A 16,949-nucleotide genomic window follows, 5' to 3' on the forward strand; every position below is an offset into this window, starting at 1 on the left:
AGTACACGAGCTGCAGCATTTTGAATCAGCTGAAGCGACTTGACTGACTTCTTGGTACACCCTGATAATAAAGAGTTACAATAATCCAGCCTTGAAGTAACAAATGCATGGACTAGTTTCTCTGCATCGTTTTGAGGCAAGATATGCCTGATTTTTGCAATGTTACGTAGATGGAAGTAGGCGGGACTTGACATTGATTTTATGTGGGCGTTGCAGGATAAATCCTGATCAAATATAACACCAAGATTCCTTACAGTCTCACTGGAGGCCAAATTAATGCCATCCATAGTTAGTATATCCTTAGATAATTTGTTTCGTAGATTATTTGGGCCAAGTACAATAACTTCAGTTTTGGTCGTGTTTAACATCAAAAAGTTTAAGGTCATCCACGTTTTTAAGTCCTTAAGGCAGTCTTGAATTTTATTTAGATGATTAATTTCATCTGGCTTGATTGATAAATATAGTTGAGTATCATCCGGATAACAATAAAAATGTACAGAATGATTCCTTATAATATTGCCTAACGGAAGCATATATAATGTGAACAAAATAGGTCCGAGCACTGAGCCCTGTGGCACTCCATGGCTAACTTTGGTTTGCATGGAAGATTCATCATTGACCCGTACAAACTGAGAGCGTTCAGATAGATAGGACCTAAACCAGCCTAAAGCAGTTCCCTGTATGCCAACTAAGTGCTCTAGTCTTTGCAATAAGATATCATGGTCGATAGTATCAAATGCAGCACTGAGATCGAGCAAAACAAGAATAGAGACACGTCCCTTGTCAGAAGCTATTAGAATGTCATTTGTGACTTTAACCAGAGCTGTCTCTGTGCTATGATGTGTTCTAAAGCCAGACTGAAAATCTTCAAATAAATCATTGTTTTTTAAATAATCACACAACTGTTTTGCGACCGCTTTCTCAAGAATCTTTGAGAGGAACGGAAGATTGGAAATAGGTCTATAATTGGCTAAAACCTCTGGATCGAGGTTGTGCTTTTTAAGAAGCGGTTTTATCACTGCTACTTTGAATGATTGTGGAACATAGCCTGATAATAAAGACATATTCATAATGTTTAATAAATAAGTGCTAATTAATGGAAAAACTTCCTTCAACAGCTTAGTTGGAATTGGGTCTAACATACACGTTGATGGTTTAGAAGAGAGAATCATTGAATTTAATTGTTCAAGGTTTATGGCTGAAAAGCATTCTAGTTTACTATCTAGTGTAATATTAGAACTTACGTTTCCGGGAGCTTTTGATAACACTATACTGGTCAAAGGCAAGAGGTCATTAATTTTGTTTCTAAGAGTAACAATTTTATCGTTAAAAAAGCACATAAAATCATTACTACTGAGTGCTATGGGAATAGAAGGCTCAATCGAGCTGTGGCTTTCTGTCAGCCTGGCTACAGTGCTGAAAAGAAATCTTGCATTATTCTTATTCTCATCTATTAATGAAGAGTAGTAGGCTGCTCTCGCTTTACGCAGTGCTTTCTTATATTAATTGAGAGTAATATGCCAATTAAACGAGATTCTTCAAGTTTAGTGGAACGCCATATCCTTTTAAGTTGTCTCGACTTTTGCTTTATTTTGCGGGTTTCGGCATTATGCCATGGAGCTAATCTATGTTGTTTTATTTTCTTCTTTTTCAAAGGAGCAACAGAGTCTAATTTTATTCGCAGCGCATCTGTAGCACTATCAACAACATGATCAATTTGGGGTGGTCTACATTTTGTATAAGTTTCCTCCCTTACATGCAGACATGCTATCGAGTTAAGTATTGGTGGAATCTCTTCCTTAAATTTGGCTATAGCACTAACAGATAGGTTTCTGCTGCAGGAGCTTTTGACTAATGCTTTGTAGTCTAGTAACAGTACTTCAAAAGTTACTAAGAAATGGTCGGATAAAGCAGGATTATGCGGTTCGACTAATAGTTGCTCAATTTCAATACCATAAGTCAGAACAAGGTCGAGAGTGTGATTATAGCAGTGGGTTGGTTTATTTACACTCTGACAAAAACCAACAGAATATAATATAGAGTTAAATGCGTAAGGCTATTTTTATCATCGTCAACATGAATATTAAAGTCACCTACGATAATTACTTTATCTGTTTTAAGAACCAAAGTCAAACAAGCCTGAACACATTGAGGCCACAGGCTGAACACGTTGAGGCCACAGGCTGAACACGTTGAGGCCACAGGCCGAGGAACACGTTGAGGCCACAGGCTGAACACGTTGAGGCCACAGGCTGAACACATTGAGGCCACAGGCTGAACACGTTGAGGCCACAGGCTGAACACGCGCGCCAGACATACACACCTGTCGCTGCTGTGTGGAGGAGATTTCGCAATGGAGGAGTCCCGCGGCTGAAGGCCGCCATCCGCTGGGGAGACCTACACAGCTGTTTTCTGCTTCTGCCGGTGCGGAGGCCTGATCAGGGGATATCGCGGAGAAACCGGAGTGTTGCCACACTGCTGGTTGCCTATTCCTTGTGCTGTCCGTGGTTTTGTTTCGGGAACTTCGTGGATGCTGTTGTGCTGAACTGGGAAAATGGCAAATGTCGTGTTTCTGCTGTGTCTTTTTTTGACTGTGCTGGACAATGAGAAGATCGGTAGTCATCCTGAAAAATCTGCTGGATTCGGGTCTGTTCTGTCGCCGGCAGTGGACATCCCCTGTACAGGTTCGGATGGGTTGCACAACATTTGCTGGTTGCACTGTCGCGGACATTCATCTCGTCAAATGTCTGTCTTTCTCACTTTCCTGCCACGATGGTCCTTCAGAATTGTTTTTTGAACTCTAATCTCACTTTCGCGAAGTTTTCTGGTGACTCTAAAACAGTTGACAATGTTTGTGTGTTGATTAAGAGGAAAAGGTGCGTGGTATTTTTATTGTTGTTGCTATCGGCAGTGCTGGAATTGGGCCGGTACTCACCGGTACGCAGTACCGGCACTTCTGGTTCTGACCCATGGAGTACCGGCACTTCTTGCTCAGTACCGGCATGCTGGCGGTACTCCGGTACTCATGCACCGTGCCATTACTCAACACTCTCCCGCCGTTCTTATTATACATCCATATATATATATAGCTACAGCCGCCCGGTACTCAGTAGATGCGTCATGAGGTGCCGAACGGACATTCTCATCGCTCTAACCGCTGGAGTTTCACAGCGGCTGTCAGCTGTTTACTCCTGTCATTCAAACAGAACGTGCTGGAGAGGGGGCGGGGCTTATCTTCTCCATGTAAATACTGTGGTGGAAACGACTATGTCAAAATTAACCTATTTGACCGTGATTTAATAGTAATACACGTTTCAAAATAATAATAATAATAATGCCGAAGTAACAACATACTGAAAACTGTTAGTAAAACCATGTTTTAATGCTTTACAATTTACATACCTAGATGCACGTGTGTTGTGTTTATGCAGTGCAACTCCCACCCAGTGGGTGGCTATGTAGAGTGATAGAACAGAGCAGGCACGCCCCCGAGAGAAGGAAAGCAAGTCACGTCACAAATTAGCATTTCTAAAATGTTAGCGTGGATTAATAAAAGTGCATAAAGACAGTGGTTGTCGCCGGAAGAAACTTCAAATACAGAGAATGCTGTGCCTGTGTTGGAAATTGTGTCTGATGGGGAGCTTTCTTTGGTTGATCCTCCTGCTCCAAGTTCTAGTGCATTAGCATTAGCACTAGCTCCGCCGCCTCCTCCAGAGCCTCTAACGTTAGCTGCTGCTGGCTCAACTGCCACCACCAACACCGGGCAAAGCGATGCACCTGACTGCTGGACAACGGACCAGGTGCAATATTTTTGCAAGACCAATGCATGGCTCCTTCTTAAAGATAAGAAGCTAGGATGTCGGATATGCAGAGATGTCAAATCTTTGGGAATACACACTGGACAAGGACTGAAACTGTCAACTGAATGGGGTGAGTGTGCAGTGTCTCATTTCGGTGTTGACAAGGGCAAACAACAAGCTAGCCTGAGAAAAAAAATCAAAGAACATAAAGAATCACAAGCCCATGTAAAAGCTGCTGACATCCTTACATCTGCTTCATGTGAAACTATTCAACATCAAGTGCAGTCTATGCATAAATCTGAATTAGACACCACTATCAGAGTTTTTCGAACGGCATATAAAATTGGCAAACATAGCCGGCCATTCACAGACATGCCAATTGATTTGAATGTACAGAAACTGAATGGGCTGAACGTGGGCAGGGTTTTGCACTCCAATAAAACCTGTGGCGAAATCATCGACCACATAGCTCATGAGCTGAAGAAAAAATGGCAAAAGACATTACAGAAAACCAAAGAAAACTCTGTGTTTTGGTCGATGAATCTACCACTATTAGTGGTAAAACGGTGCTTGTTGTGTGTCTACGCTCAGCATTAGCTGATGCTGAGCCCGAAACGTTTTTTTTGGGAGCTGATCGAGTTGGATGGAACAACGGCTGATGACATCACAAAGGCGTTAATGGAGTGTCTTGGAAGAGATTTTAACGAGGACTTTTTAGGTCAGTGTTTCGTTTCTTTTGCATGTGATGGGGCTTCAGTCATGCTAGGGAAGAGAACAGGCGTTGCTACCCAGTTGTGTAGTAAATTCCCAAGCCTGTTTGTGTGGCACTGCTCCAATCATCGTCTAGAGCTGGCAGTTGGGGATGTGGTCAAGGAGGTCTCAGGGCTCAATCATTTCCAGATCTTTTTTGACAAACTCTATTCCTTGTTCCATGCCTCCCCCAAAAATCAGAGGCAGTTAGCGCAGTGTGCGCAAGCAGTCGGACAGCGTCTCCTGGTGATAGGGCGTGTTTTGTCCATCCGCTGGGTGGCTTCAAGTGAAAGGAGCGTCAGAGCAGTCTGGGAAAACTACCGAGTGCTTCATGATCACTTCACAAATGCTGCAAACGACACGAGCATGGATTCCAGAGACAGAGCAAAGTACAAGGGCCTGGATGATGTGCTCACATCTGCAACGTTTGTCAGCAATCTGGGACTGATGTACGATGCGCTCACAGAGCTCAGCGACCTCTCTCGGCAACTCCAAAAAAGAGAGATGACACTGCCTACAGCAGATAGGCTCTTAACTCGAGAAATACGAGTTTTTGAATCCATGGTCACCATGCCTGGCCCACACATGACTACAGTTCATACAGCTCTAGCTGAGAAGTCCTTCAAGGGTGTTGCCCTGCGTGAGAATGGCAGGCTTGTACAGATTCATGCAGGTCAGTTTTTCCGCAGTATGGTAGAGAATCTGAGACACAGAATGACTTCCACAACCTCCTCTCATGTCAGCACAAGAGAAATCCCATTACATGGCCGGGAGGCCCGGGACAATCAGCTAATCCAGGACATGAAAGTTATCCATCCTGGAAGTTGGCCTGAAGAGGAGTTAGACGTACAGTATGGGGACGTAGAGGTGCTACGTTTGTGCGAAGTGCTGAAAGTGGACAGAAGAGAGACTGTTCAGGGCTTTCGCGAATACAAGGAAACCAGGGCATCCCGTACACCTGCTGCCATGGAGCCTCTACTGAAAGCAGTCCGAACCATCGCTGTCTCCACTAGTGAGTGTGAGCGGGCATTCAGCTGCATGAACGATATCCTTACTGCAAAAAGGAATGCTCTCTCTGTCAGCCGACTGTCCAGCCTGGTTTTCATTAAATGTAATGGACCATCACTAGGACAGTTCAATCCGGAACAGTATGTGAGGTCCTGGCTGGCAAAGGGAAGGAGAAGTGCTGATGAAAGAGCCTGTCCAGCTCCAGCCCCTGATACTGATGTCCCCAAGGCCTTCTGGAGCCTTTTCTAACAATGTGAAGTATATTGCAAAGCAGCTCACCCAGTGAGAAGACTTTTGGCATAATGTGCCGATTTGTACAGATCCTGGAGATAGAAGGACTTCAGACCAACCAGGGAGTTATCTGATCAGCTTGGTGTTCAATGTAACTCTTTACCATGGCTCAGACTTTGTTACTTGCAGTTACAGTTTCTCATTTTAGATTGTGCACATTTTGCATTTGTTTTTACATGTTCTTTGTTCATGCTCTTTATCATTTTTCTGAGTTGGAAAGTTAGATTGCATCATAGTTTACTTTATACATATTTGTATTCTTCAGTGGTGAAGTATATTGCAAAGCAGCTCAGCCATGTGAGAAGACTTTTGGCACTTTTTCGTTTTTCGTTTTCTGAGTTGGAAAGTTAGATTGCATTCAAAATGTACAGAAATACTTAATTTTGTTAAAGCTTTTTATAAAAAATGCTTCTGACCAGAGCTTTGTTTCCTTGTCATTAATGTTGAACACCACCAGAGGGGCTCTCACCTGAAAGGTCTCTGCTTCATGTGTCTTCAGCAGAAGATCTAGACTTTGATTGCTATATTTTCAGTTAATATTGACCTTACTGAGCTTTAGCCATATCCGCTGCCTATCATAAAAAATGTTAAGTACAGTGAACCTTTCTAAAATATACAGTAGTAAAGAGACAAACCCACCAGCATTATAGTAGCCAAATTCTTGTTTGTGGGCTGTATATATAAAATTGACTTGAAAAAGTTGCTGATTTTAGAGTACTGGCACCTTTTTCATTCCAATTCAAGCACTGGCTATCGGGGAATGTACAGCCAAATCCGGGTCCACCTAGTACTTTTAGTCAAATAGCTACTCCTGCTGATTTTATTTCTAGATCGGGGTTAGGTTTAATTCATTTAAATGTGCGTAGTCTGTTACCTAAATTAGATTTTGTCCGTATTTGGGCGAGTTCAACTGATGCTGATGTCATTGTCTTATCAGAAACGTGGCTTGACAAATCCATCCTGGCCTCTGACATTTACATAAATGGTTACAATGTATATCGCACTGACCGTCCTAAAAAAGGTGGTGGCGTTGCCATTTATGTGAAAAATAAGTTTTGTGTAACAAATATGGTTTCCAAATCGGTTAGTAAACAACTGGAATTTTTAGCTGTGAATGTCGAAGTCACAAAGGGTCAACAGGTAATGGTGGTGGGTTGCTACAGACCCCCCTCAGCTGTCAAGGACTCCTTATCTTCACTGGCAAAACTGTTATCTCAACTTTCCTACAAGGAAATAGTGCTGCTTGGTGATTTTAATTGGGACTGGTTAACTTCTGTGTCAGAGGACTTTAAAAACCTGTGTACCTCTTTGAACATTACTCAGATTGTAGATAGTCCTACTCGCCCAAACATTAAGTCCCCAAATAAATCCTCCTTAATTGATCTCATTTTAACAAATGTGCCACATAAATACTCATCTGTGGGAGTATTTGCTAATGATGTGAGTGACCACTGTGTTGTAGCCACAATTAGGGACACTAAGATCCAAAAAGTGAAACCACGCATTATCACAAGGAGAGATAAAAAACACTTTGTGGAGCAGGGTTTTTTACACGATCTGTTTGATTTTGATTGGGGTAAGATCAATCTGTGTGCGGATGTAGAAACTGCATGGTCTTATTTTTATCTTGGTTTTATGAAAATTATAGATAAACATGCACCTCTGCGTAAATTCAGAGTGAAGGGTCGAGACAATCCCTGGTTTTCCGCTGAACTATCCAGTCTCCTTCATGAGAGAAACAATGCCTGGGCTAAGGCTAGGAAATCAGGCTCAGAGGTAGAATGGCTACGCTTTAGGCAGCTAAGAAATAGCTTCACATCACAAATAAAAAGTGCTAAATCAAAGTTCTATTTGTCAGTTACCACAGAAAACCTGAATAATCCTAGGAAATTTTTGGAAAGCCATAAAATAGATTTCCACTGGTGATATTCCAAATGAGCTACCTCCATGCCTTACCACAGAATCTGGCATTATATCAGACAGGGCTACTATGCTCAATTGTTTTAATAAGCATTTTGTGTCTTGTGGCTCGCTGTTTGATTCTGTCACTGACTGTGCTTCTGCTTCTGTGAACGCTCCAATCCTTGAACAATGTGGTCTGGAAAACCCTTTCAGTTTTACCCCTTTTACTGTTGGTGTTGTCCATGATATTTTATCCAAGTTAGATCCTAGGAAACCGGCTGGCCCGGACAACCTAGAACCTTTCTTTTTAAAGATAGCTGTAGATTTTATTGCTCCACCTCTTACTTCTCTTTTTAACCTCTCCCTCAGCACTAACACAATTCCTAAAGTATGGAAGTCTGTTTATGTCTTGCCTTTACTGAAAGGAGGGGAGGCAACTATTTTAAATAACTATAGGCCAATCTCGAAATTGTCAGTTCTGGCTAAAGTGCTTGAACGACTAGTGAGTGAGCAAGTAAAGGAGTTTTTATGTATAAATGATATCCTGTCGAAACATCAGTCGGGCTTCAGGAAAAAACATAGCACCATCACTGCCACAATGAAAGTTGTAAATGACATCACTAGTTTTTTAGATAATAAGCAGAGTTGTGCAGCTCTGTTTATTGATCTCTCTAAAGCGTTTGACACCGTTGATCATCGCATTTTAAAACAGAGGCTACTCAGCATTGGCTTGTCCAGCCTTGCAGTGGGGTGGTTTGTGAACTACCTCTCTGAAAGGTCCCAATGTGTTCACTTTGATGGGCTCACTTCTGAGTGGTTGAGCATTTCTAATGGTGTACCTCAGGGTTCTGTTCTAGGTCCACTTTTATTCTCCATTTATATTAATAGCTTGGGTGATAATGTGGAGGAAGCTACCTTACATTTTTATGCGGATGATACTGTGATGTATTGTGCAGGTACCTCAGTTAAGGAGGCTGTTGTTAAATTACAGACTGTTTTTAACACTGTTCAGACTCAGCTCTCAGCGCTTAAGCTTCTTTTAAATGTGGATAAAACCAAGTTAATGCTCTTTTCAAAAGCTAAAAAGTCACCAGAGCCTGTTTTAGATATTGTAACCATGCAAGGAAAAAAACTTGAAGTGGTAACCTCTTACAAATACCTTGGTATCTGGCTTGATGACTGTCTTTCTTTTAAACTGCATGTAAATAACCTGCTTAAAAAACCGAGGGTTAGGCTAGGTTTTTTTTATAGAAACAAGTCCTGTTTCTCTCTTGAGGCCAGGAAAAGGCTAGTCACTGTGACCTTTTTACCTGTGCTGGACTATGGTGATCTATTTTATATGAATGCGCCGGCCAATTACCTCACCAAGATAGATGCCGCCTATCATAGTGCACTAAGGTTTGTGACAGACTGTAAGACTTTGACTCATCACTGTACCCTGTATACAAGGGCAGGGTTGCTTTCACTTACTGTACGGCGGCTAAATCACTGGTATCTTTTTATTTATAAAGCAATGTTAGGGAAACTTCCGTCTTACATCTGTTCCCTGATCTCACAGCGTATTGTAAATGGCTACTGCCTGAGATCTAAAGCTGTGGTTGTATTACATGTGCCAACTGCTAGGACTGTATTAGGAAATACAGCTTTTAGATGCGCAGCGCCGCTAGCATGGAACAGTCTACAAAAGGAATGGAAGCTAAGCAGTTTGATTCCATTTCATGTTTTTAAAGCTAGGATAGACGCTATACAATCAGAAAATATTGGTGTCTGTAAATGCTACTAGTATACAAACTGTAGTATCATATAATGTCCTTTGTTTTCTGTCATGTTTGTATTAATGTTTGGAACTAATTGAAGCAGGTCACCATTGTAAAAGAGGTCTATGATCTCAATGGGTTTTATCTGTATAAATAAAGGTTTTGAATTGAATTGAATTGAAAGTTGATAAAAACTCAGAGAATTCAGATAAGAATTCTGAATAAGGACCTGGTGCACGGTACACTGTAACAAATAAGATTGGCTGCAAAGTTTTCCAGGTCGGGTGCGTAAGACTAAAAACGAGACTTTCAAAGGAGGTATAATTTAATTTTGGTTTAGTATTGATAAGTAAACTTGAGTCAAAGATTGCTGCAACTCCACCTCCTCGGCCCGTGCCTCGGGCAATATGAGTATTGATATGGCTGGGTGGAGTGGCCTCATTTATGCTGACATATTCTTCATGTCTCAACCAAGTTTCAGTGAGACAGCATATATCAATATTATAATCTGATATTAAATCATTTATCAATATTGCTTTAGATGCTAGAGATCTTATGTTTAAGAGACCACATTTAATATTCCTGTTTTGTTGCACTGTAGTAGTTGTTACATTTACTTTGATTAGGTTATTATGTATGACACCTCTATTAGGTTTTACCTTAACTTGGCCTTGGGCAGACACACACTTTTATTATTACTGGAAAAACAGTGGTGGAATGTTATAAATACATATGTAAGTAGTTTAATTGGGTTGCAAACCCTTGGACAATAAGTGCACTTGGCAGATGCTTAAAATTAAAAATTAAAACAGTTCAAACAGGTAAGGCATATTTTGCTCAGGTACATGGGCTCATCATTGTAGTTGCTCGTAAACCCCCAACAGAATGATGGTTTAACCTGTTAAGCCCTGAGCCTGTTTTTCAGGTTTCAGGCTCGAAAATGACATTCCCAGAACAAATGACTATATCTTCACTTCTAAAAGGGTTAAATTAATCCTCTTTTTTCAGTCAGAATCAATATAGATGTTTTTATTTTAAAGTAAATTCAGATTGAACATAGTAAAAAAAAAAAAGATAGTTTCCGTCCAAAAGAAACCCATTACTTATAGTGAAAACCACCCTTGAATGATGGGATAAAAAGATTTAGGAATCCAAACACCTATAATAAGTACCCTGTATCAAGATTGATGCAAAACAAGTGAAATGTGACCTTTTTAGACTGGTTTAGCACAAAAAAAACACTTCTGGGGTCGTTTGGGTGTATTTGCCATATCTCTGGAATCCATCGGTCGATTTTGGTGATTGACACCACTCTTGAACCGTTAGAGCCAATCGAATCGAGGGTAAGTTCCTACATCCATCTAAACATTACCCATTGGTGAAGAGAGTGCAGCCAGCAAGCCCAAACCTGGAAGCTGGGTTACAGCTCTCACACACGCTATATGAAAACTCAGTTTCTGACAAAAAATGTATGATAGATTATCAGTAATCATTTCAAAGTGACACAGAGACATTGAATTAACCTTCAGCAGCATTTGTATGCGTTGTAATGCCATTGAACATAACTTTTGATCAGAAAAGTGAAGTTGTGTGTTGTCTTTCCTTGCCTTCGCTGCCGCGAGTTTTGGTCGTGGAGTGATGATACTTATACCATTGGAATCTGTGGAATCTCAGCTTTCATATTATATCTTGTTTGTGCAGATCCGATGAAGTATACAATATTTCTACCGTGAGTTATGTGCTAAGTGCGTTAGCACTCCTTCGCTTAGTGCTAAATCAGACGCTTGGCATTAGAGTTGTGTTTTTTTTGGTAAAAATTGTTCATATCGTCAGGTACCTGGTTTACTTCCCGTTAAGTGGGTATGACATATGGCAAGCCATTTGAGAATGTATTCCATATCCTTGATATCACACGCTGCCTACACTAGTTGGCTCTTTGATTTCACTTGTTAGATACATGGTCAAACTAGTTTGGTACTCTGCTTTACTAGTTAAATAAAACATTACACTAGTCACTATTTTTCAGCAACTAGTGGCACTTTTGTCCGACTAGTGACCACATAAACCTTACTAGTGACGCCAGGAGCAGCACTAGTAGCTCCAAAGTCCCAACTTGTAAGCTTTTTGATGAACTAGTGACCCTCTGACCTTACTAGTTACTCAGTTTTGCTGATATAGGCTTAGTTTGTCGGGGGACATCTTACTTCTTCCTTCTCTCTGTCTATACCTGTGTACTCTCATGTTCCGATTAACCCAGCTTCCCCAAATGTCTTTCTTTTTGGTGTCTATATACGCCGGGATCCGGAGACATGGATGATCCTGCGCTCCTCTGTCCTGGATCTTGAGTCGTGGCTGTGGTCCTGGATCATAGGTCCTGGATGGATATCCTCGTGGATTCATCTTCCTATTATACACACATGCATTTCCAAACATTTGGACTACCTATGTTGCAAATGTATTATCTTTTCAATTTACACACGGCATCTATTGCACGTCTGTCCGTCCTGGGAGAGGGATCCCTCCTCTGTTGCTCTCCCTGAGGTTTCTCCCATTTTTCCCTTTAAACTGTGGGTTTTCTTTGGAAGTTTTTCCTTGTACGATGTGAGGGTCTAAGGACAGAGGGTGTCGTATTGTCATACTGATATTTTGTACAAACTGTAAAGTCCACTGAGACAAATGTAACATTTGTGATATTGGGCTATATAAATAAACATTGATTGATTGATTGATTGACTAGTGACCCTAAACGTTTTACAAGTTAACTAGTGCGCTGCAAAAGCTCTGACATGTTAACTATTTACAAAAAAGAAGCAGAACTAGTTAACTAGTGACATACATTTGTCTGCACTAGTTAACTAGTAGCACTCAGAATTACTCACTAGTTAACTAGTAAAGCCAAAACGTTAACTAGTTAACCACAATCATATAATTTGTGTCTCGATTGCCGGTGTTCACACAAGCATACGCACACTCGCACCAACAAAAACACACACACAAAGCGGAACAAAGCAGAAACAGAAACATGTATTTTTCTAGGCAAAACACACACTGACTGACTTCCCACGGACAATATTTTAACAGTAGGCACTAAATACCCGACTGATGCACCTCACGTCTTCGAGACGTTGCTAAAAACATTGCAAATTGACAAGCTGAACTGACCAATCAGAAACTGGGTCCCGCCTGCTTCATTTGCATATTACTAGTGAACGTGTTGGCCATATGAACGGAAACTAGTTAAGTGGATACATATTGCAGCTTTCACTAGTTAACTAGTTGAAGCCTCTTTTGGTTTTACAAGCTGACTATTGAGGCTCAAATGTGCACTAGTTAACTAGTGAGGTCCAAATTGTCCACTAGATACACTAGTACAATTGTTTTTACCTTACTAGCTAATTAGTTACACACACTTTATCGCCTTAGAGGCGTCACTAGTAAACTAGTGACATGAGCAAAATGTAAACGTAGTTTTTATTAGTGTATTTTTTTTTAACATAAATTACATTTTTATCACAAAAAACGATGGACACTTCCATTGTTACATTTTATCTGGCAAAGAGTATTTTCAAAAACTAATCATATATTTCATTTATATTGTTGGGGAATGAGTTAAAGACAATATATATAAGGAATTGTGCATGTTGAATTTAGTTCTGTATTTTTTTTAAACCCTGAAATATGTCCCGGGTCAATTTGACCCGAACATTACCAAAGGGTGCGAAATGTGAACATAACACAAGGACAAACTGCACTCTTGTGCTCAGATATATAGTATATTTATATGCCCTGCACTCCAGCTTCATCCCTTCTCCTCACTATGGACATAGATGAATGCACCTGGTAAAAAACAAAACAAACGCACCCACAATGATGCAAGGATAATTTTCCAACACTACAACTGTCGTTTTATTGGTTGGAACGCGGGAAATCTGCAAACATTCATATATCTAGGAGCAAGCATCAAAATATCTGAGAGCAAGCATGCAGTTTAAGTAAAAGCAGGGCTTATTTGTGTGAGGGCATGAATGGTTTTGAATAGAAGCTTTACAACATTTGAACATGAAAAGAAGGAGTCATGCTCTCAAATTCAAAAACACACTACTGGAAAAAGACAGAAAAAAAGCTACATACTGTATAGGTGCTATAGCATCCCTCCACTGGTTACCTGTTAAATGCAGATTTGTGATTACTTTTTTTTGTAATGCTTTATAAAGTCATACAGGAGATGACACATCTGTATATTTCCGGACTTCTTTGTCCCTACTCCAATTCAGGCTTCTTAAATCCTCAGTAAAGTTGCTTTTAGACGTGTCACCATGTCTTTGACACTTCTAAAACAAACTTAAAGATGTACATATTTTCCATCGTCTTCAATGGTTTTACTTAGTGCCTTTCATTTTCCCATCGCTATCTATTGTTGAAATTGTTGCTCTGGTGGTTACGTTTTACCACACTCAACACTCAAGTCGGCTCTGGAAATTGAACACAAAACCCCACATTGTTCAGGTGTGGATCAGGTTATCCAATGTGTTTCTCTAAGGAGGTAGGATTGTTTGATTTGTGTTGATGTCAGAGGCCTGCTTAAATAATCCACAATGACTCTGCTCCCTCAGTCCAGGATATGTATCCTGTGGTGCATCTTTCAGAAAAGCTCTGATCTGCTTTGCCAGCTCATTTGTTTGTGTGGTGTCAATAAAGTCTTGTCAGCCCTTTCAATGCAGAACATGTCAAGTGAAACAATATATTACATATTAAGTTAAGTCATTTAAGAATATGACTATTTAGTTATTGCTGGAGTATGCAATTCAATGTAAATGAATATGCTATTTAAGGCACTTTATAATTTTCAGGTGAATATATTATCTTATAATCCTACTTCTATCCTAGCCTTTTCTTTTCTTTTTCTTGTCATTCTACATGGATGAAGCCGACCCTGAGCAGTGGAATAGGTCCGGTGGGCTCAGAGTCTTCTAGTCACAAAGCAGACTTGAAGTGTTCCCTCCCAGACCCTTCAGACCGGACACACATTAACTATCTGTTCATGTTGGTCACCAACTCTTTTTTTCTGAAATCCAGTTGAAGCGTTGTAAGTTGTAAGTATTTCTAAATAGGACATCATTTTTGAACTTTTGGGACCACAAATCTACTATTGTACAAAAACTCTTGTTAAATTCTCAACTCATATTTCAATACTCAAGTCATGTAAGTCAGATGTTTGTGTGCAAAAGTCCAACAATTAAGGGTATTGATCCTTCATTTATTTTTGACTTACAGCGGATTAACATTTCAGTTCCACAAATATGTTTTCCAAACAGAGCTGCTCAGGTGAGAATGTGAGCAGAGCATCGGAGCAGCTGCTTACAATGATAAGGCATTGGCTCTAAAACAACTTAAAATAAATCCTACACTTGTGTGTGTGTGTGTGTGTGTGTGTGTGTGTGTGGTCTAGCATTACTATACTTGTGGGGACCTACATCTGTTTACATAGTCACGTGTGGGGACTGGCTTCCCTTATGGGGACAAATTGGAGGTCCCCATGAGGGGAATCATTAATTTTAGGGTGAAGACTTGGTTAGGTTTAGGATTAGGGTTAGGGTTAGGCATGTGTTGGTTATGGTTAAGGTTAGGATAAGTCTCCAGGAAATGCATGTAAGTCAATGTAATGTCCCCTGAAGTACATGGTATACATGGTATGTGTGTGTGTATGTGTGTCTGTGTGTGTCTGTGGGTGTGTGTGTCTGTGTGTGTGTGTTTGTGTGTGTGTGGGTGTGTGTGTCTGTTGTGTGTGTTTGTGTGTGTGTCTGTGTGTGTCTGTGTGTGTGTGTTTGTGTCTGTCTGTGTGTGTGTTTGTGTGTCTGTGGGTGTGTGTGTTTGTGTGTGTGTCTGTGTGTGTCTGTGTGTGTGTTTGTGTGTGTCTGTGTGTGTTTGTGTGTGTCTGTGTGTGTGTTTGTGTGTCTGTGTGTGTGTTGGTTCCCTGCTCCAGGAATCCTGTTTGCTGACCTGTTTCTCTCTTTCATAACTCCACACTGTTACCTGGAGACGTTGAAAGGTCAGTGATATTTCCCCGCATTAGTAAGGGAAAGGTAGTTTAAGTGAACATCCTTGTACTAAGACTTCTAAGACTACATATTCTGTTCCACCCCGAGCCTAACAAAGACCTGAATGGAGGATGTGTGTTGTGTGACACTGCCCTGCCCAAAGATGTCACACTGGGAGTGTTTGTCTGCGACTTGGCATAGTTTCCATGTCCTATATTCTATGATCTTTTATCTCAGAGTCCTGGGCAAATACTCAGGGTTGGGAAGTAAAGTGGAAGCAGGATGTGGTCACAGCCTGCATGTGTGCAGCTGATCGGCTTCTCACACAGCTGCTTGATTGATGGACTACAGCTGAACGTGCAGAATTAAAACATCCTCGATGTGGTAAACCACATACTGTACATCTATTGTGTGCATATTTTCCCAAGGATTGCTGCTCAGACAATACCCTGAACATTATAACCTTATCAAACATTGTCTTGCCTTAAAAGCTACAATATGCCGGAAAACATATTTAAAGGTAATTCTTGATTTACAGGAACTACTATATACATATATATTTATATATACTATTTCCTTGAAATAAACTAAATGTGTAATCTTAGAAAAGGTTCCGTTTTTGGTTCGGTCAAATGAAATGCTAACTTATTCATTCAGTAAACATCTCACAATTCATGAACATGAAATATTGGAGGACACATGTGAAAAATATAGTTTCTAATCATACATTAATTTTTATTAGGTTTAAATAGATCTGTTTTTTTATCAAACTCAAATAACAATAATAAGAACAGTTATTGAAAAAAGTTCACAATGAGTAAATGAAAGAGCCACTCCCGGTATAAGTTTAACTGTTGCTTCACAAAGAGTTTGAACCAGAGGGTGGGTGCAATATTCTGTCCTCTCTGATGGAATTTTGTATGACAACGAAAATGTGGGGGAAAAATCAGCTTAGCAGGAAACAGGGACACAAAGGTCTTACATATGGGAGGATATGTGAGAAAGTTGGTTTGGGAACTCAAAGCTCTTATTGTTATTATACGATAATTACTTTCAATAATAGTACATTTATGATGTTTGGTGAAAGTGCAGTTTAGATAACTCTTAATATCAACCAGGATCAAAACAATGATTCAGAATCCAAGGATGAATTAACAGTGCATTCAGCATTACATTTAATATGTATGCTGCTTATTTGTTATTACATGATATATACATCTAAAGAAAGTCCAATTGTCCCAGACTCAGCCCTAAACATGTCCTCCATTTGATGTACCTCTGCTCTCTGATGAACCTTCAGCTACTACAGAGCTGTAGAGTAAACACCTCAAACAAATTGACCAATCGGAATTGAATATTAAACTAAGCCATGTAATAATTTATTTTGAATCAATTAAAACGGG

Source organism: Gymnodraco acuticeps, unplaced genomic scaffold, assembly GCF_902827175.1.
Source record: "Gymnodraco acuticeps unplaced genomic scaffold, fGymAcu1.1, whole genome shotgun sequence".
NCBI classification, from domain to species: Eukaryota; Metazoa; Chordata; class Actinopteri; order Perciformes; family Bathydraconidae; genus Gymnodraco; species Gymnodraco acuticeps.